Raw genomic sequence first — 22,741 nt, 5'->3', positions numbered from 1 at the left:
ATAAGAGAGCTAGGTTTGAGCAACACAGACATGGCTAGACTAGATCTCAAGAAGGGGACTGCCCTAAGTTTTAGAACCATTCATCTACACCAGCACCGTCATCAGCTAGCGTTTCCTCGACTAGAGGTAGGTAGGAGTAAGGTAGTATGTCATATGTATCCACGTCCCAGTATAGTATTGGCAGTAAGCCTAATTATCCTCATTGTCCTAAGTGTAGTAGGACCCATCCGAGTGAGTGTTGGGGTAAGAAGAAAGGTTGTTTTGATTGTGGTGACTTGGGTCACAAACATAGGGAGGGCCCACATGCCAGGCAAGGGCGACGTGATAATCACCCTCAGACTTAAACTGCTAGTGCACCAACTCCGGTAACTCGCCTAACCCCAGCTTAGGACGCGTCTTCTAGCACCACTGGTGGTCAATGCCAGAATTGGTTTTATGCTTTACCATCTTTCCAGGAGCAAGAAGACTCTCCCGATGTCTTTACTGGTATGCTTCATATATTTCAGTTTGATGTTTATGCATTATTAGACCCTGGGTCCAGTTTTTCATATGTGACATCTCTGGTTGCCATAAATTTTGAAGTGAGTCCCAAAAATATCCCTGAGCATATCCTAGTATCTATTCTAGTGGGTGCATCGGTTGTTGCCAAAAAAGTGAATAAAAAGTGTCGTATTTCTATCCTTCATAGGGTCATGTTTGCTAACCTAATAGAGTTGGACATGGTAGATTTTGATGTTATTCTAGGTATGGACTGGTTTCACTCTTGTGACGTATCCATAGACTGTAGTACCCGTGTAGTCAAGTTTGAGTTTCCTGGTGAGTCTATTTTCAAATGGTCCAGAAATTCAATGTCCTCTAGGAGTCATTTTATCTTCTATCTCAAAGCTAGAAAGCTTATTTCCAAAGGGTGCATCTATCATTTAGTTATGTTAAAAGACATTAATCCCGAGACTCTAACTCTCCAGTCATTTAATGTTGTTAATGAGTTTCCTGATGTCTTTTCAGAACATCTTCCAAGAGTACCTCCTGATAGAGAGATAGAATTCAGGATCGATATTTTTCTTCAACGTCTCCAATTTCGAGGTATGTGGGGTTTTCAACAAGAACACTCTTTCGTTCTTATGCCCAAAATTGCTTTCTTTTACAACCATTCATAGTTTTACATGATTTTCCTATGAAGTTGAAATATGAAATTATTACTTATGTTGTTCTCGTGATAATGTTGATATTGTTAAATATAAAAGCTGAATTTTCAGATTTTATTGGGATTTATGTGTATTTATGATTTAAAGCATGATTCTTGAGAGATTTTACTGTGATATTGATATACTGGTCTTCGAACCCCATTTGAAATTGTACTTTTGAGAATTATGTGCTATAAGCGTCTTGATATTTGAATGGTTTGAGATGATGTAGAATGATTTGACCTCTTGGTCTTGAAAGAGTTGATTTTGAATTCAAGTGAGAAAAGTAATCCACACCATTTGATTGATTTATGATAAACAGGGCAACATGTTGGCTCCCAATATGAATTGATGAATTATTGAAGGTGGGTTGTCTTTTAAAAGATCTGAGCTAAGTTCGGGAGTAGTCTTTAGCATCGAGCGGGAGGTATAGCAGTTTGGTAATTCCCCAGAACTACGTGCCCCTGTAGGATGTGAGCCTAAGGCTGATATAGTGATCACTAGTGAATGAAAGATTAAGGTCCTACTCCGGGGGAAAGGATAGGATAGCTCTCCCAACATGCGTTGGACGTTGAACCTCCATGTAGCTCACATGGTTTATGTCGGTTATGAGAGACTCCCAATATGTGTCTGTGTACTATTCTATCTAAGATGAACATATTTATTTTGAAGGATTGATTTTGAGAAATTTATTGTTTTCGAAAGATTGAAATACTATATTCTAAAGAGAATTGTTATGAGATTTGATTACTTTGATGGTTTGTAACCAAGATGAAAGTGAATGGAGAACTTACTATAATGACTCACGTGTTTTAGTTGATATATATTACTCTTTTATAATTATGAAGATTTTATTCGAGCTATGTGAGTCACTTGTTATAGTATTCATGTTTTCTATGAAAACTTGTGATATTTTGATTTTTTTTTAAAACTTGCACACACCCCTATATAGTCAGTCCATATTCCATGGTACTGACCCACATATTAGTATGTGGGCTACATTTTCCCTATAATATAGGTTCAGGTGCTCAGTTCTAGACTTGAGTGAGATTTTTCGAGCATTTTGATCCACATTTCCTATAGTGGTGAGTTCTCATGATCCGAGGATAAGTTATTCAGACTTCCTGCTTTACTATGAGTTGTTTATTTTATCTATTGGGTTTGAGTCAGTTGGGGCCTGTCCCAAAGGCTCATTGGTACATTGTTTAGTAGAGGCTTGTCAGGCCAGATTTGTCAAAATGGTCAGAGTTGTAAGATATTTCGTATTTTGTTACTTTTCAGTACCTATTATATTGCGATGAGATTTGATTGATGAAATTTAACTTTTATTAATTATAACTATATTGAAATAAGTGCTGAATGGTAGATAATGGTTGAAAGGGTTAGCTTGGGGCTACTTGTAGCCTTAAACACTGTGTGACATCTCGAGACATATTTTCGGGGCGTCGCAGGGTTTCTTCCCACTTCCAATTGTCCTCTAGGGACACTTTTATGGACTTTTATAGAATTGCTTTGTCAGTAGCTGCTGCTTCATCACCTGCTTGCACTATCTTCTCTGCGTCAACTTTCTCAACTTTCTTTTTCACTTTCTTCCTTTGCTTCTTCTTTGCAATCAGCATCTTCTCTCTTATTTTTTCCTTTCTGCTGGTCCTTATTCTTTTTCTTCTTTGGTGAGTCTGCAGTGAAATCAAGCAACGGAATTTCTCCCTCATAATCATCCATACTTGTATCTGCCAGTGCTATATATTGGTGTATTTCCACATATGCTTTAACTTTGCTCAGTGCGGTCCTGAATTATGCCATCTCTGCACCTGATATCTCTTTTGTTCAAGCATCAAACTTGTTCTCTATATCTATGACCTTTCCAGGAAGATTTGAATAAGGATCAAGAGCAGCCTTTATTCTCTTGTCCACTGCAGAAGCAAATTGTTTGGCAAAAAGTTTCAACTAATCCTCACACCACTGTGCTTGCCTTGCTGTCTTTCTATAATTTGGCACGTTGAAAGAAATGCATGTTGGTGCTGTAGGGGATGAAGTAGTAGGCTCATTTTGAGGCATTGAACCTGCCTATGCTGAAGATGCTGGTGGTGGTGGTACAGCTTCAGTGCATTGAACCCCCATATCTAGTGCTGAAACAGTCTCAGTGACTGGAGGATCTGCTGCGACAACTGCATCTCAATTAAGTCTCAAGCCCTGCTGAAGTTCTTCTTTTCTTACAGGGTTGTGGGTCTTCTTGGCATGTAACTCATCATCAATACCTATAATCTCAGGTATATTAGCTGCTTCACACAACCTAGTAATCAGACATGGGAATGGATATGCAGAATCGGGTCTTGCGAGCCGAATCTTGATCTGTTCCGCCATAATTTCTCCAAAATCAAAGGGAGTTCTATCCACCAAGCTTGCAACCAATAGTGCTCGATCATCCCATAATATGTTTTCTTCATCGGTGGGTACTAGATGAATTCGTACTAAACCCCACCAAAATCTTGCCTCTGAATTTAGGGATGCTTTGGTTATCTTCTCTGAAGGATTATTCAGCCACTCAGGTTCTCTATCTTCTATGAAAGTCGCTAGCCATTTGCACTAATTTACCCGATACATTAATCGGGAATAGAAGATAGGTGAAGTGGCTCGTGGGATGAAGGCTGACCCATGAAGAAACCTATTTATGGTGGTTTCTGATAATCCAACATCACCCCATGTACTGCAACTTTAGTCAGTAGAGGCTTATCTGAAGTTCTATCCCTATCTTTGCACATATTTTCCATTGTAGCCTGGTAGTTCGCATAGAACTCCAGGACTAATGAAGGAGAACAAGAACCGCTTCCCCTAGTAGTCCACTCTAGGCCATAACCTTTGAGTTTTTGCATCACCTCAGGGTATCTGATCAATCCTATAGTGATAATCTTCTTCTCCTCAAAAATTGGCCTTCGATCAGTTCTGCGAAGTCCGTCCCAAAAGATCTTTTCATCACCAGGGATGTGCCATCTCGTATTGTTTCTAATTTTAGGGTTTTTGAATTTCACCAAAAGTTCCCCGTACTAGAGAATCCTTATCACCTTGTTGATCTGATGATGGTGATTCAGACTCAGTTTCTTTAGTTGCAGGCTTCTCAGAATCCTTATTTTTAGATTCTTGTTCAGTTTCCTCAGACTCCTGCTCAGTGTGTTCTGATCCTTGTTCCTCCAATGCTTGCTCAGCTGAGGTTGCTACCTCAGTATCGTCAGTATCCTCCACCTCAATAGGCTTAGGTGGAGTTGGTGCCTTTGGACTAGCCCTCTTTCTTTTCCATCTGAGAAGTGGTTCATCGTTTTCATAATCAGAGTCATTGACAAGTTTTTGAGGCACACTCCCTTTGGTAACTTCCTTTGACGCCCCCTCAATTTGTTTAGGTGGTGAAAGCACCTTTGGATTAGCCTAATTCTTTAGTTTTCTAAGCAGTGGTTCTTCTTCCTCGTAATCGGATTCCTCATCAAAGAGCTTCTAAGGTACACTCTCTTTAGCCTCTTTCTTTGGTGTGGTTGGATTCTTTTTCTTGTGTTCCATGCTCAGTTCTGCAACAACATAAAAATCCTCAATTAGTGTCCACAATCAAACAAGTGAAGAAGAGGGATCACCTCAGTTTAACATCATTACTGTTTTTAGTTCGAAGGTTTGACTACCTTTCTGATTTGCCATCATAGGTGTGACTGCGCTTCAAAAACGTCATCAACCTTATACAGAACCCACAATATTTTCTCAAATTTTGATGGCATTTTTGAATAGCCGTCACACAAGTGAAAGGCCGTCAAAATTGTCGTCAGACAAAATTACGACTTCCAACTCCTTTTTATTTGATTTTTTATCTACCCTTTATTCTCAATTTCAACTTAGGTCGTGTTATTTAACTGAGATTTCAATGAGTTTGTATAGTATAACGCTACAAACCCTAGTTTTTGAATTAGCTTGAAACATGTTAATGGGTTTAGCCCATTCCTTTGAAACCAAGGTTTCTTGTAGTTCACAATTTATCGAAAGAAAGATGAAGTTAACGTTTTTCTCATACCTAAATGTAAACACTTAGCTGGTGTACTTTGAGCACTTAGAATTTTGAGTTAGAGGAGGTTTAGATAAGAGAGAGGGAAGGTTTCTTGACTTAACTCTCAAGCTTCCTCTTACAAGGAAAGTTTTAAAATTTGCCTTAGATGGAAATAAATTTGAAAAAGGAAGGGAAATAACTAAGGAAAGAAAACAAAAACTAAAAGAAAAATATCTATAGTATGCGGGAATATGAACAACTGTTGTTGGGCTGGTTTAGCTCAAAATTTTTAAACTTGTTTGACGACATTTTTAACGGCACTTCAGAGGACAGACGACGCTCTAGAATTGTCGTCAGCCTTAACAGTATAAGGCGTTGACTTGATTGTTTTGACGACATTTCTCATGGCTTGTCATATTTGTAACAACCATCCAAAATTATTGTCAACCTTCTTAAGCTGACTGCAACCATTTTACCTCCTTTGTACAACTCTTAGCTACAAAAATTAAAAACCCTAGTACAATAAAATAAAAACTTTGGGTTGCCTCCCAAATATCACCTGATTTAATGTCGCGGCACGACTTGGTTATCTCGACTACTCAGACTTTGTCCAGATATCATATTGATACCTCATTACCATTTTCGTGGAATACATCCACAAACAAGAAGATATTTATCACCTCTAATTTCTTCATAGGAGGATGTATTTTAAATCTGGCCTCTTTTTTTCCATACCTGAACTTTAGCTCATTGAGCTCCATATCAACCAATACTCTTCCCGTGGCTAATAGTGGTCTACCCAAAATGATGGGTCCCTCAAAATCAACAACATAAAATTTGCAGGTTGAATAAAGTCATCCACCTTTAACGGAACATCATTCAATATACCAATTAGTTGTTTCACCGATCTATTTGCCATCACAAGATGCATCGTTGTGGGGGTAGGTTCCCCAAATACAAGATTCTTGTAGATATCAAGTGGAATAATATTAATACTTACTCCTAAGTCATAGAAAACATTGGTAAACTTCATGGACCCAACTGTGCATGGTATAGTAAATGCTCCAGGGTCAGGCTTTTTCTGCACTAAGGATTGTGAAGAAATAGCACTACAGTGGTGGATGTTGTCCACTGGCTCACATATTACCTTTAATTTATTTGTTAACAAATCCTTCATAAATTTAGCATAGTTTGGCATTTGCTCAAGTTCCACCATCAATGGCACATTCACTATCAGTTGTTTCAGCATTGCCATGAATTTGCTAAATTTTTCATCATCTGCTTTCTTATTCAATATCTGAGGGAAGAAAGGTTGTGGTTTTGGCATTTCTTTCAATGCCACTTCCTTTACCTTATCTTTTCCTTTATCAGATGTATCAACAGAACTACTCAACTTCTCAGATTCTACTAAATCATCTACCTCTGGCTCAGCATCGACTACCTCATCAATAACAACTTTGCCCATAAAAGAGCCAGATAATACCTTACCACTTTGAGTGGTAATTTCCATACATGAACCATCATTCTGCGGATTCTGAAATGTATCAGTTGGCAAAGTACCACTTTTTCTCTGGTTCAGAGTTGAAGAAAGTTGGCTCATCTGCTGCTCTAACTGCTTAATAGAGGTGGAGTATGAGCTTACTAACTGACTTAGGGTGGATAAATCACTCTTCATAGTAGTCACCCCAGATTTAGTAACCTCAACTCCTTTCAGTAATTTTTCCATCATTTTTTCTATGGACAATTTCCTAGAGCTAGTAGTAGCAGCGTCTCAGTTTCTAGGAGGAACATACAAACAACTCCTATCATTGTTTCTTCTCTAGTTTCCCTGCTCCCTTTGTTTGTAATCAGGCTTATCATAAAAGTTTTGGCCTTGATTCCCTTGACTATTTCCTCGAGAACCCCCTAATTATTCATATAGTTGGCTTCTTCTTCCGAGTTGGCCTCAACTCTGTCTTGAGAATCTACAATCTTTACCTTTTCAAGTTTTCCTAAAAGCAAATGATTAGTAAGCAAATCCATTTTTGTATTAAGTTGGGACATGTCTTGATCTCGCTTCTCATCTCTTCTGCGTTGCTCAGAAGACCTACCAACAAAAATTATTGGGCCAACTACCTCCGAATCCCTGGTATGCCAAGTCCTACTCTGCTTGGTCAATCTATTCAGCATATCTGATGCCTCTGGGAATGTAAGATCAACAAATGAACCACCCACAACATTATCTACTATTGTCTTTGTCAATGAGTTAAAAGACCTGTACAAAGTCTCCATCAAGTTTAAGTCCATCATGTTGTGATTCGAACACTGTGACAGCTTCTTCTTAAATCTCTCCCATGTTTCATGCAAGGCTTTGGTAGGGAGCTGTTGGAAGTTGCTGATCTCATCCCTCAATTGTATCCTCCTGGAGGGTGGAAAGAAACATTCTATGAATGCATTTTTCAACTACCTCCAGGGGATTATGGAATCAGTAGCCAGCTCGTTCAACCACAATGTTGCCTCCCCAGGCAGAGACAACGGAAACAATCATAACCAAATAGCATTTTGACCAACTCCTGAATTATCAAAGGATTTGCAGATGGTGACAAAGTTCACCAAGTGCATGTTCGGATCATCACCAGGCAGGCCACCAAATAACCCCTTCAGATTCAGGAGTTGACTCATGGTACTAGTTATGCTAAATTTTGCACCAAGTGCCAACGGTGGAGGAATGATCGCACCTGTTGCACCTGCTCCATCCATCTCATCATCATTATCATTCAAATCATATTGTAGAGGTTTATATCCATGTATCCCTCTGTATGGATGGTTCCGATTAGCATTACGCTGCAATGGTGCAGCAATCTGCTCTGCTCTCCATGGGGTTTAAGGATTCAGCGATTCCTCATCACCCAAGTCTTTATTATTAGGATTTGGAAGATGCTTTGGTTGTCCCATATTTTGAACATTAACCTGAGCCCTAGTCAAGACGGCTAGTCTCTTAGCATCCTGTGGGTCTGCCGTTCTTCCTATCAATTGTGGTTCTAGATTTAGTGGTAATATCAGTTTTATAGAACTTCTAGTATTTGGCATACACATACCAAAAACCTAAAATAAACAAAAATAACAAACAAACGTAAAATAGGAAACTTAATCTAACAGTCAATTAGAGCACACAACGCAATATTCAACCATATTCCCTGGCAACGACGCCATTTTTGATAACACTCAAAATATACCTCTATGACGATAATGTAAGTGATCGTTAGCAATATAAAACCCAACTAGGTTGGGGTCGTATCCCACAGGGAATACTCTTATGAATTTAAGTTGTCTGCAAAGTAATTAACTAAAAGTTAGATGTTTTCGGTGAAAGGAGTTTTGAAAATTTAACAACTAACTAACTATCATAGAAGTTTGAATAATTGTAATCAAGAGTATACAAACAAACTAGAGTAATGTTCATTATGGGTGTTGGTATTTGATAGATACTAGGCACAATCTGGATTCTCCAAGTGAGTAGGAACAACAGAATATCCCTAATGATGATACAATTAGACTTATCTTTTGACCTCACCAGACAATTTATTATCTAATTCTCTCAAACTTAAATAACATATCTATTTCAAATATGATGTTATCTCAGGTAGATTAATCCAGTTATGACATCAATCCTTAAACAGAAGGTTGGTAGCTTCTAAGTCCCTGTTGATAATTCGCGTTCTCTAGTCTATTTCTTTGTTCAAGCAAATAAACCTAAGGCATAACCTATTGTTTGCAACCAATAGATTTAAGTTAAAGAAACAGAATTTTAAGATGCTCTACTACTCTTTGAATCCTTTATGCATCTAGCATCATATCAAAACCTAACCCACAGATCCCATAAGTCGGGTTTAGGGTTTTTAGCCGCTCATGCTTGGCTGAACAAAACAACAATATTGATTCATGATAATGAAGTTAAACTCACAGTAGGATGAATGAAAAAAATTGTTATTGAATTCAATCACACAAGAATGCTTAAAAGTTATGATGATAATTGCAATGGTTTCTTTAAAGTAAAAGAGAGTATTATAACAATGAGTCAAACTCCCTCTCCTCCTCCTCAAACTTTTTTTTCAAACTCTGTCCTCCTTTTAATAAAACCCTAAAAGTGCTATAAATACTTAATCCTAAATAAGAAAACAGAAATTAAGGTTTCAGTTTACTCTTCGAAATAGATGACGGCAATCTTGATGGCGTGTCAGACTTTTAACAGTGTGTGCAAGATGTCATCAAAGTTTCTAGTGAATTGCTATCTTCTAACGACAAATCTGACGGTGTGTCAAATATGTGACAGCATATGAAAAATAGTGTCACATCTTCACTGGAAATCAGCATGATCTATTTCAGTTGATGACAATTTGACGCCTTGTCATATATTTGACGGCGTTTCCAAAAAGTAATCACATTTCATCTCAACTCCTTAGGTTCTGTCTAAGCTTGACGGAAACTTTGACAGCCTGTCCCATGTCTGATGGTGCTTAAGAAATGGTGTCAGCTCTACTTTAGCTTATTTGCACCAGATTTTAGCTGATTTATTATTTTTTCTTTGGTTTTCTCCCTGATCACTTGTCTATGCATTAAACTAATAAAAATAATCAAAAATAACAAAAGTCTTCACAATTATTTAGAGTTAAAAGCTTCAAATATATTAGCATCTGCTCACGCATCATCAAGTATTGTGGTAACACAAGGATAAGTGAAGTATGCTGTGTTGTTTGTTCATGTGGATTTCCTTGTTGAATAATTCATGAGACAATAACATGCTTTTATATACAGTTTACATGTTGAATGTTCCCAGGTGATTGAAGTGATACATCCTTGATCATGTTGCGAATGATATACTATTGTGATGATGTTGATGTGATAGATTATTGTTATGATATAATGTTGGTCATATATTCAAGGGTTAAGCCTTGTAAGTTTCCTTCTATCGAGTCCTAGGGGTACTTGTGCCCGAAAGATATAGCTGTGTGCCTAGATCCAAGTCAGTCTCAAGCTAATCTCAGTCGTGCTATGATCAATAGAACTCAAACAATGACTGAACAGTAAGAAAACTTCGATAATCTCAGTATTTAGTCTAATCAAGCTCAGTACTCAATTCAGACCTCAGTAGTATTCAGTATACAATCAAGACTTTGGTAGAATTCGATAAGATATGAAATTTAGTAGAACTCAGACAGAGAGTAGAATTCAGTAGTATTCCGTCAGATACAAAACCAAGCAAACTTAGTAAGATCAGTCAAGTAAAAAAAACTAGTAATAAGATTTAGCTCATTCTAAGTTCAAGTTCAATTAAGAATCAGTTAGAAGTCTTTCAGTTGAGAGTTAGAACTAGCACCGAGTGAGTGCAGGATGGCGGATTTCCTATTAGAGAGATGGAGTCATTTGTAGCAATCCCTGTACTCTATAACTGCATAGCCAGTGCAGGATGAGGAGTTACCCGCTAGATAAAGGCTTGACTACCTGCGGGAGTCCATATGGCCATAGGCTTGACTTTCTCTTGAGGGTCACTCGTTAGAGAGGCTTGGCTAGATAGGTCTTTACATGTCGCACGGTATTGACAACCTTCCAGCTGGGGTTACCGGTTGGACCCCACTAAACTTGGGGCATGTCGGTTAAGTGAGAACTCCTACAGTTACAGATTCAATCTTAGTCAACATCTCAAAAAGTCTTCAGATTCAGGAGCGTCAGATACGATCACACAGTTCAATGAGGAATTCAAATAGTTCCATTAAGTTGTGGACTACTGATAACGCTCAATCTACAGCTCTCGTGGGAGTGTAAAGCGGTCGTTAGCAAATATAGAACCCAACCTGGGTTGGGTATCGATCCCACAGAGAATAGCTTGGCCAACAAGCAAGAGAAATTACTAGACTTTTAGTGCAAGTCTCGTAGGAAAGGGGGGATTGTAGTATGTAACCAAAACAAGAATGTAAGAACTGAAAATAGCAAAATAAAGAGAGATTGTCACGTGTGTTGTAAACAATGAGAATTGAGGCGTTGGGGTTATGTCCACCTTCTGAGGTATACGTCTCTATTGGCTATGAGTGTGTAGAGTCTTGACATGTAATTGCTTATAGAGAATTGTAGTCGATGGTAAATCCAAGCGTCTCTCGACCTAAACAAGGACTATTTCACTTTAACTCTCTCGAGCTTAAAGCGTGACTAACGGTACGAATTCTCCAAGAAGTTAGTCCAGGTACGGCACTAGCTTTTTAATAGGAAAGGGTGTCCTACTACCTTGACATTATCTCTTTTCCAGACAAATAACTTTTCTCTCGAACAAGTCAGATGTTAGACTGGCGTTGGTCTATGCGTCTTCTTTTCTAGACAAATAACCTTTCTCTCGAACAGGTTAGATGTTAGAATGGCGTGTTCTTGTGTTTGAACCGCAAAGAATGTAGATTTAAGATGAAGAGAATAATGATATAAGCAATATACTTGTCTTGAACTCACAAACTCATAGCTATAGATAGTAACTCATTCGGCTTCCATAACCCCAACTAAGAGATTTAGTTACCCATGAATGCGAAGGATATCACGTTTTGCATGGTGGATGGCGTGAATAGTAGGTGTTTGGCGTGTGGTTTTAGTGATTCCGTAGCAAGTAACGATTCTCTTGTTGTGGAATTTAAGAGTAGAAGAATGAAGAATTGAGAATGGGTTGTAGGAAGATGTCTTAATTGTAAGGAGATGAATGAATTGTCAGAATGTCTCCCTTCCTTTCCCCCTTTAAAATCTCTAACATGATAGGGTATTTATAATACTCCTATCCTACTCCTACTAAACTAATAAAATAAATAACCAAATCCTAATATACTAATGAAATCCTTGACCCAATTGTACTAGGGTAAGGTTACAAAATTATAATCCAAATAGAATGATGAAACACATAACCTAATTGCACTAGGTTAATGTATTATGGCAAAAATCCAGCTTTGTGTCTGTAAGTCCCAAAGTCTTCAGAAATGCTGTTTTAGCCCGGGACAGATTTTCCATGCAGCAGATTTAGTCCTTTATGCGTCCAGCTCCTTTCCATCTCGTTTGTGAGCTTTCTTTTGCGTCAAGTAAGCCATAAATTGCTGTATTTTGCATCATTTATACCTGAAACTTTCCTAATCACATTTGTTAGCTCATTTACAGGAAAAAGGACTAAAAGTGTACGAAATAGATAATTAGTTCTCGAAACTAGGCTAAAATATGGGCAAAATATATTGATATAGGCGCGTAATTTCGCCTATCATCAAATACATAAGAAAACAGTACTTCAATAGCATCATAAGTTCTAAAATCATACATGCCAAACGTACATGACTCACATAGGCTTGAGTAATCTGAAATCTGAAGATCATAAATCATGAATAGTAAAGTATACAATGTAAATCTTGTGAGTTATAAAACTTAGTTCTGAAATCTGTATTTTGTTCTTATTATCAAATCATATAGGCTAAGTGAAAAGGGCTTGTATTTATCTTCTAAAATTTGAAATCTATAAGTCTGTATCTGAAGGCTTATATGTAGCAATATCTGAGTAAATCTATGAGCCTTTACAATTAGTCTCTGAAATCCATCTTTTCTAAAAGCTATATTTTAAATTCAAGGAATTTAAAGCTGTAGATAAAATATTTTATCTTAGGGGTTTAGAAATTTGAGAAACTTATTCTGCATAGGAGGTTCTCTTAACCGGCATAAACCATGTGGGCATTCATGGAGTCTAACGTTCTTGTCCCCCAAAAGAGGAATCCTCACGTTGGGGAGAGGAGTCATACTCTTGCCAGGGAGTATAACCTATCTAAGTGATCGCATATCTGTTATCTACGTAGAAGTGAAAATAATATGAATCCTGTATTGGCACGTAGTTCTAGGGTATGAAACCATAGTAACGTACCCATCTCGATGCTAAATACTACTCCCGATAAATCTGTATGCTCATTCTAAACAAAATCCACTTTTAAAATAGTCTAATGGTTTATAATGAAAACCAACTGTATATCTATAAATCTAAACCTGTAAGCTAAATCTGTAAAGTGGATTTTATATCTATTCTGATACCAAAAGGTCAAATCTTTATCAATTATATTTGAGGAATCTGGTCATAGCACAATCAATCTTGAAATAACAATACTCATTAGGGCTTAGTGACCCATGCATTAATCTCATGCTAAAACATAAAAAATGTTCATGCTTGATGATATAAACATTGATAAATCAACTCAAAATCTGGAAATTTCAGCAATATGCATGAAAACGTAAACATACTCATGTAATTCAACTTCAAAATCATCGAAAATCTCATAAGCCTGTAAATGACAAATATGGGTATAAACACTAATTTCAGTCTCATGGGAAATCTCATAAAAATTAAGTACATTCATAATTAAAATAAACTTTTGGGCACAATGATGAAATGATTATGTTTGTTCAAATCCCACATACCTTAATAGTTTGGATTTGATGAATTGAATGTAAAAGGTTGAACTTTTGAATCTCTAATGGTGTTCTTGAAGCTTCTTCTTAAAGTTCGTGAATTAGGAAGCTTAGGTTCTTGACTATCTTGAAGGAAATTTGATAAAGTTCTTGGTGTTATTGAGGGGGCTAGGATTTTCTTAGGAGAGAAAAGGATGAGTAATGATGTAAATAACGCATTAAGAGATTTAATTATCTGTTATGGATGAGTTAGGGAGAAGGAAAGGACCCCTTTTCCCTTAAAATGCAAAAATAGAACCTAGTAAATAGCTGGGGCGATGGAGTACGCTAGCTTAATGCCTCTCATGAAAATGGATGTAACTTTTTTGCTCGGGTATCATATTTTGGGGAAATTGGTATCTTTGGAAAGATAATTTAATTATCTATAATTTGGTGGGTATTGAGATGAAAAATTTTATGTATAAGAAGTTATACACATTTAAATTAGACCCTTGTAGAATCGAATATCAAACTTTGAATGAATCAAAGCATCTTAGCTCAACTTGGCTATAAATGATTTTAATGAGCATTTTTCACCTCAAAACCAAATCAAATATGAGGATAAAGATCATGAAACTTATATTCACATAGGAATAATTTATGTTTTAGCCTATACACGTAAGAACTATGGTTCAAAGACTAGCCAAAAAATGCGGGGTATTATAGGTTTAGTCAGTGAATTATCCAAATTCAATTTTGACTTCACACAATCAATGGAATCGTTCCATCTCTCAACAACTTCTTAACAACATCATGCATCAATTTTATATGTCTACTCTTACAACTGTAATATTTATTCTTTGCAATAGTAATTGCGGCTTGACAATCACAATGTATATACATAGGAGGCACTAGATCATCCTTTTTTAAAAGGAATATTAGACAATAGATCATTCTTTTTAAAAGGGACATTAGGAAATAGATCATCCTTTTTAAAAGGGCTGTGAAGCAACAAATCATCATTTTTAAAAGAGATATTCGCTAAGAAAATTCTTATCCATTCAGCATCAGTACCAGCTAACTCCAAAACTACAAACTCTGATTCCATAGTTGATGTATCAATTATCATTCGTTTAGGTGATTTCCATGATACTATACCACAACCAACGTGAAGACATAACCACTGGTGGATTTTGTCTCATTTGAATCAGAGATCCGGTTCCTTCTCAAGGAAATCCACTATATAGAATACCATAATCCATGATTCATTTTAAATATTTCATTAGTCCCATTAATGAAGATTAATGCTCTTTATTGGGGTTTGTTCACAATAAATTTTTGTAGTGCTAAAAATAAAAGAATAATTTTATTTAAATGGATCTGGTGAATAAAATATTATTGTTCTCTTGATTCTTCTCTCCTATGATTTTCCATGATTTAAGGACCTTTCTTAGCATGTTTCTTGAATGTAGGATGATTTGGACCTCTTAGAAAAATATTTGGATCTCTACGAATGTTAGACAGCACTTTATCTTATCGAGTTGATCACCGTACAGAACTCTGTTAGTCAATTCTTTGAAGAGTTGTGTAGTTAATGCAGAAGCTTTCTCCATTGCTTGTAGAATGACCAACAAAATTATGTAACCCTCCTATTTATAGTTGTAGGGGGTAGGCAGTCCAAGTGTAAATAACCTTTTCTTTCTTCGTCTGATTGGTCCATTCAATTCTTAAGCTTATCATGTGTTGTGCGATAAGGTTTCTTATGATTGGCCAAAAAATGCCATTTGGGACACTTGGCGTGTTTCATTGGATTTTGAACTTGACTTGGATTGTCACAATATTTGAGTGTGTAGCCTTATCTTATTGGTCTTTAATTTAGCCTGGATGCCACGTCACTTAACATGTGGCATGAGTTTGGGCCTCAAGGAGAGGTGGACATTGATGAGGAATAAAAAGCGATTATTAATTTATAGCTCAAAATAATTTTAAACCCAATAATATATGGATTAAATTCAAATTTTATATAACTTTGGACGAACAAATTTTACGTATCCATAGATGCCCCCTACTTCAAGGCTCATCATGGTGTTTGATTTTTCAGACCTTTTAGAGATGAGATTTGAAGCATTCATGGAGCATTTTTTTATATGTGTGTAACGCCCTAATTTTCTATAAATGAAACGTCACACGGTGCTTGTAATCCCAAAGGACTACAAGCTAACCCTCTTCTGATATTTGTACATGTTCACTGCATAATATAGTAGAATACATGCGAAAACTAGTGAAAACTATCCATAAGGTTCAATAAATCTAAAATACATAAATCTACAAACTAAAAGCTTATACAAATGTTCGAATAGCCTCTAACTGTCTGAACTGACATGTCCCTAACTAACTTATCTAATAAAATAAACTGGATATAATAGTATGATGAAATAATAATCATCCTAGAAAAATGAGGAGTAACTAATACTTTTACTGCTGCTGACTGAATTTGGGCTACTAAGGGTACTCTGGATCTCGTGCCTCTAAACCTGTGGTGTCAAATAAAATAACAACACCATAGCGCAAATGTGTTAGTACGTTGGAATGTACTGAGTATGCAAATGAGGTAGGGATAAATGCAAGGGATTATGCAAGAACATAACTTAACTATATGATATGCAAGAGCTGGATTAGTATACAAAAAGAATTTGTAACTACTGAACATACTGCGCATACTGTCATTGAGCATATTAGGACTAAATCTGATAACTGACACTGAATGTACTATCGATTCTTACATTTTTGAACATTCTGAGATTTTTAAGTATTGGAAGCCACTGAAACTGATATCTACACATTAATATTGAGAAACTGAATCGCTGAGTCTACTAATAATTGATATCTGAGTTCACTAACTCTCAAACACTGAATAACTGAGTTCTGCGCTTGCTGATATCAATTGACTGGATTTGAGATCAAACCTATCTAGCGGATGATCTCTAATCTTCTGATAGTGATAATGATTTACTAAGCTTGAGATCAGGCCTGTCTAATGGGTGATCTCTAGAATTTATGATGAGAATACTCAACCGAATCTGAAACTGAGATCAAGCCTATCTAACGGGTGATCTCTATAAGTAATAATACCTAATATCTTCATGTGAGATCGAGCCTATCTAAAGGGTAGTCCACAACTTAATGGAACTAGTTGAATTCCTCATTGAACTGTGTGATCGTATCTGACGCTCCTGAATCTGAAGACTTTTTGAGATATTGACTAAGACTGAATCTGTAACTGTAGGAGTTCTCACTTAACCGACATGCCCCAAGTTTGGTGGGGTCCAACCTGTAACCCCAGCTGGAAGGTTGTCAATACTGTGCCACATGTAAAGACCTATCTAGCCAAGCCTCTCTAATGAGTGACCCTGAAGAGAAAGTCAAGCCTATGGCCATATGGACTCCCGCAGGTAGTCAAGCCTTTATCTAGCGGGTAACTCCTCATCCTGCACTGGCTACAGAGTTATAGAGTACAGGGATTGCTATTAATGACTCCATCTCTATAATAGGAAATCCGCCATCCTGCACTCACTCGGTGCTAGTTCTAACTCTCAACTGAAAGACTTCTAACTGATTCTTAATTGAACTTGAACTTAGAATGAGCTAAATCTTATTACTAGTTTTTTTTACTTGACTGATCTTACTAAGTTTGCTTGGTTTTGTATCTGACGGAATACTACTGAATTCTACTCTCTGTCTGAGTTCTACTAAATTTCATATCTTATCGAATTCTACCAAAGTCTTGATTGTATACTGAATACTACTGAGGTCTGAATTGAGTACTGAGCTTGATTAGACTAAATACTGAGATTATCGAAGTTTTCTTACTGTTCAGTCATTGTTTGAGTTCTATTGATCATAGCACGACTGAGATTAGCTTGAGACTGACTTGGATCTAGGCACACAGCTATATCTTTCGGGCACAAGTACCCCTAGGACTCGATAGAAGGAAACTTACAAGGCTTAACCCTTGAATATATGACCAACATTATATCATAACAATAATCTATCACATCAACATCATCACAATAGTATATCATTCGCAACATGATCAAGGATGTATCACTTCAATCACCTTGGAACATTCAACATGTAAACTGTATATAAAAGCATGTTATTGTCTCATGAATTATTCAACAATGAAATCCACATGAACAAACAACACAGCATACTTCACTTATCCTTGTATTACCACAATACTTGATGATGCGTGAGCAGATGCTAATATATTTGAAGCTTTTAACTCTAAATAATTGTGAAGACTTTTGTTATTTTTGATTATTTTTATTATTTTAATGCATAGACAAGTGATCAGGGAGAAAACCAAAGAAAAATAATAAATCAGCTAAAATCTGGTGTAAATAAGCTAAAGTAGAGCTGACACCATTTCTTAAGCACCATCAGACATGGGACAAGCTGTCAAAGTTTCCGTCAAGCTTAGACAGAACCTAAGGAGTTGAGATGAAATGTGATTACTTTTTGGAAACGCCGTCAAATATATGACAAGGCGTCAAATTGTCATCAACTGAAATAGATCATGCTGATTTCCAGTGAAGATGTGACACTATTTTTCATATGCTGTCACATATTTGACACACCGTCAGATTTGTCGTTAGAAGATAGCAATTCACTAGAAACTTTGATGACATCTTGCACACACTGTTAAAAGTCTGACACTCCATCAAGATTGTCGTCATCTATTTCGAAGAGTAAACTGAAACCTTAATTTCTGTTTTCTTATTTAGTATTAAGTATTTATAGCACTTTTAGGGTTTTATTAAAAGGAGGACAGAGTTTGAAAAAAAAGTTTGAGGAGGAGGAGAGGGAGTTTGACTCATTGTTTTTAAATAATACTCTCTTTTACTTTCAAGAAACCATTGCAATTATCATCATAACTTTTAAGCATTCTTGTGTGATTGAATTCAATAACAATTTTTTTCATTCATCCTACTGTGAGTTTAACTTCATTATCATGAATCAATATTGTTGTTTTGTTCAGCCAAGCATGAGCGGCTAAAAACCCTAAACCCGACTTATGGGATCTGTGGGTTAGGTTTTGATATGATGCTAGATGCATAAAGGATTCAAAGAGTAGTAGAGCATCTTAAAATTCTGTTGCTTTAACTTAAATCTATTGGTTGCAAACAATAGGTTATGCCTTAGGTTTATTTACTTGAACAGAGAAATAGACTAGAGAACGCGAATTATCAACAGGGACTTAGAAGCTACCAACCTTCTGTTTAAGGATTGATGTCATAACTGGATTAATCTACCTGAGATAACATCATATTTGAAATAGATATGTTATTTAAGTTTGAGAGAATTAGATAATAAATTGTCTGGTGAGGTCAAAAGATAAGTCTAATTGTATCATCATTAGGGATATTCTGTTGTTCCTACTCACTTGGAGAATCCAGATTGTGCCTAGTATCTATCAAATACCAACACCCATAATGAACATTACTCTAGTTTGTTTGTATACTCTTGATTACAATTATTCAAACTTCTATGATAGTTAGTTAGTTGTTAAATTTTCAAAACTCCTTTCACCGAAAACATCTAACTTTTAGTTAATTACTTTGCAGACAACTTAAATTCATAAGAGTATTCCCTGTGGGATACGACCCCAACCTAGTTGGGTTTTATATTGCTAACGATCACTTACATTATCATCATAGAGGTATATTTTGAGTGTTATCAAAAATGGCGTCATTGCCAGGGAATATGGTTGAATATTGCGTTATGTGCTCTAATTGACTGTTAGATTAAGTTTCCTATTTTACGTTTGTTTGTTATTTTTGTTTATTTCAGGTTTTTGGTATGTGTATGCCAAATACTAGAAGCTCTATAAAACCGATATTACCACTAAATCTAGAACCACAATTGATAGGAAGAATGGCAGACCCACAGGATGCTAAGAGACTAGCCGTCTTGACTAGGGCTCAGGTTAATGTTCAAAATATGGGACAACTGAAGCATCTTCCAAATCCTAATAATAAAGACTTGGGTGATGAGGAATTGCTGAATCCTCAAACCCCATGGAGAGCAGAGCAGATTGCTGCACCATTGCAGCGTAATGCTAATCGGAACTATCCATACAGAGGGATACATGGATATAAACCTCTACAATATGATTTGAATGATAATGATGATGAGATGGATGGAGCAGGTGCAACAGGTGCGATCATTCCTCCACCGTTGGCACTTGGTGCAAAATTTAGCATAACTAGTACCATGAGTCAACTCCTGAATCTGAAGGGGTTATTTGGTGGCCTGCCTGGTGATGATCCGAACATGCACTTGGTGAACTTTGTCACCATTTGCAAATCCTTTGATAATTCAGGAGTTGGTCAAAATGCTATTTGGTTATGATTGTTTCCGTTGTCTCTGCCTGGGGAGGCAACATTGTGGTTGAACGAGCTGGCTCCTGATTCCATAATCCCCTGGAGGTAGTTGAAAAATGCATTCATAGAATGTTTCTTTCCACCCTCCAGGAGGATACAATTGAGGGATGAGATCAGCAACTTCCAACAGCTCCCTACCAAAGCCTTGCATGAAACATGGGAGAGATTTAAGAAGAAGCTGTCACAGTGTTCGAATCACAACATGATGGACTTAAACTTGATGGAGACTTTGTATAGGTCTTTTAACTCATTGACAAAGACAATAGTAGATAATGTTATGGGTGGTTCAGTTGTTGATCTTACATTCCCAGAGGCATCAGATATACTGAATAGATTGACCAAGCAGAGTAGGACTTGGCATACCAGGGATTCGGAGGTAGTTGGCCCAACAATTTTTGTTGGTAGGTCTTCTGAGCAATGCAGAAGAGATGAGAAGCGAGATCAAGACATGTCCCAACTTAATACAAAAATGGATTTGCTTACTAATCATTTGCTTTTAGGAAAACTTGAAAAGGTAAAGATTGTAGATTCTCAAGACAGAGTTGAGGCCAACTCGGAAGAAGAAGCCAACTATATGAATAATTAGGGGGTTCTCGAGGAAATAGTCAAGGGAATCAAGGCCAAAACTTTTATGATAAGCCTGATTACAAACAAAGGGAGCAGGGAAACTAGAGAAGAAACAATGATAGGAGTTGTTTGTATGTTCCTCCTAGAAACTGAGACGCTGCTACTACTAGCTCTAGGAAATTGTCCATAGAAAAAATGATGGAAAAATTACTGAAAGGAGTTGAGGTTACTAAATCTGGGGTGACTACTATGAAGAGTGATTTATCCACCCTAAGTCAGTTAGTAAGCTCATACTCCACCTCTATTAAGCAGTTAGAGCAGCAGATGAGCCAACTTTCTTCAACTCTGAACCAGAGAAAAAGTGGTACTTTGCCAACTGATACATTTCAGAATCCGCAGAATGATGGTTCATGTATGGCAATTACCACTCAAAGTGGTAAGGTATTATCTGGCTCTTTTATGGGCAAAGTTATTATTGATGAGGTAGTCGATGCTGAGCCAGAGGTAGATGATTTAGTAGAATCTGAGAAGTTGAGTAGTTCTGTTGATACATCTGATAAAGGAAAAGATAAGGTAAAGGAAGTGGCATTGAAAGAAATGCCAAAACCACAACCTTTCTTCCCTCAGATATTGAATAAGAAAGCAGATGATGAAAAATTTAGCAAATTCATGGCAATGCTGAAACAACTGATAGTGAATGTGCCATTGATGGTGGAACTTGAGCAAATGCCCAACTATGCTAAATTTATGAAGGATTTGTTAACAAATAAATGAAAGGTAATATGTGAGCCAGTGGACAACATCCACCACTGTAGTGCTATTTCTTCACAATCCTTAGTGCAGAAAAAGCCTAACCCTGGAGCATTTACTATACCATGCACAGTTGGGTCCATGAAGTTTACCAATGTTTTTTGTGACTTAGGAGTAAGTATTAATATTATTCCACTTGATATCTACAAGAATCTTGTATTTGGGGAACCTACCCCCACAACGATCCATCTTGTGATGGCAAATAGATCGGTGAAACAACTAATTGGTATATTGAATGATGTTCCGTTAAAGGTGGATGACTTTATTCAACCTGCAAATTTTGTGTTGTTGATTTTGAGGTACCCATCATTTTGGGTAGACCACTATTAGCCACGGGAAGAGTATTGGTTGATATGGAGCTCAATGAGCTAAAGTTCAGGTATGGAAAAAAAGAGGCCAGATTTAAAATACATCCTCCTATGAAGAAATTAGAGGTGATAAATATCTTCTTGTTTGTGGATGTATTCCACGAAAATGGTAATGAGGTATCAATATGATATCTGGACAAAGTCTGAGTAGTCGAGATAACCAAGTCGTGCCGCGACATTAAATCAGGTGCTATTTGGGAGGCAACCCAAAGTTTTTATTTTATTACACTAGTGTTTTTAATTTTTGTAGCTAAGAGTTGTACAAAGGAGGTAAAATGGTTGCAGTCAGCTTAAGAAGGTTGACAATAATTTTGGATGGTTGTTACAAGTATGACAAGCCATGAGAAATGTCGTCAAAACAATCAATTCAACGCCTTATACTGTTAAGGCTGACGACAATTCTAGAGCATCGCCTGTCCTCTGAAGCGCCGTTAAAAATGTCGTCAAACAAGTTTAAAAATTTTGAGCTAAACCAGCCCAACAACAGTTGTTCATATTCCCGCATACTATAGATATTTTTCTTTTAGTTTTTGTTTTCTTTCCTTAGTTATTTCCCTTCCTTTTTCAAATTTATTTCCATCTAAGGCAAATTTTAAAACTTTCCTTGTAAGAGGAAGCTTGAGAGTTAAGTCAAGAAACCTTCCCTCTCTCTTATCTAAACCTCCTCTAACTCAAAATTCTAAGTGCTCAAAGTACACCAGCTAAGTGTTTACATTTAGGTATGAGAAAAACGTTAACTTCATCTTTCTTTCGATAAATTGTGAACTACAAGAAACCTTGGTTTCAAAGGAATGGGCTAAACCCATTAACATGTTTCAAGCTAATTCAAAAACTAGGGTTTGTAGCGTTATACTATACAAACTCATTGAAATCTCAGTTAAATAACACGACCTAAGTTGAAATTGAGAATAAAGGGTAGAT

Source organism: Capsicum annuum, chromosome 2 (genome assembly GCF_002878395.1).
Source record: "Capsicum annuum cultivar UCD-10X-F1 chromosome 2, UCD10Xv1.1, whole genome shotgun sequence".
Lineage (NCBI taxonomy): Eukaryota > Viridiplantae > Streptophyta > Magnoliopsida > Solanales > Solanaceae > Capsicum > Capsicum annuum.
The sequence above is the reverse complement of the archived record's forward strand: the minus strand, read 5'-3'. Positions refer to the sequence as shown.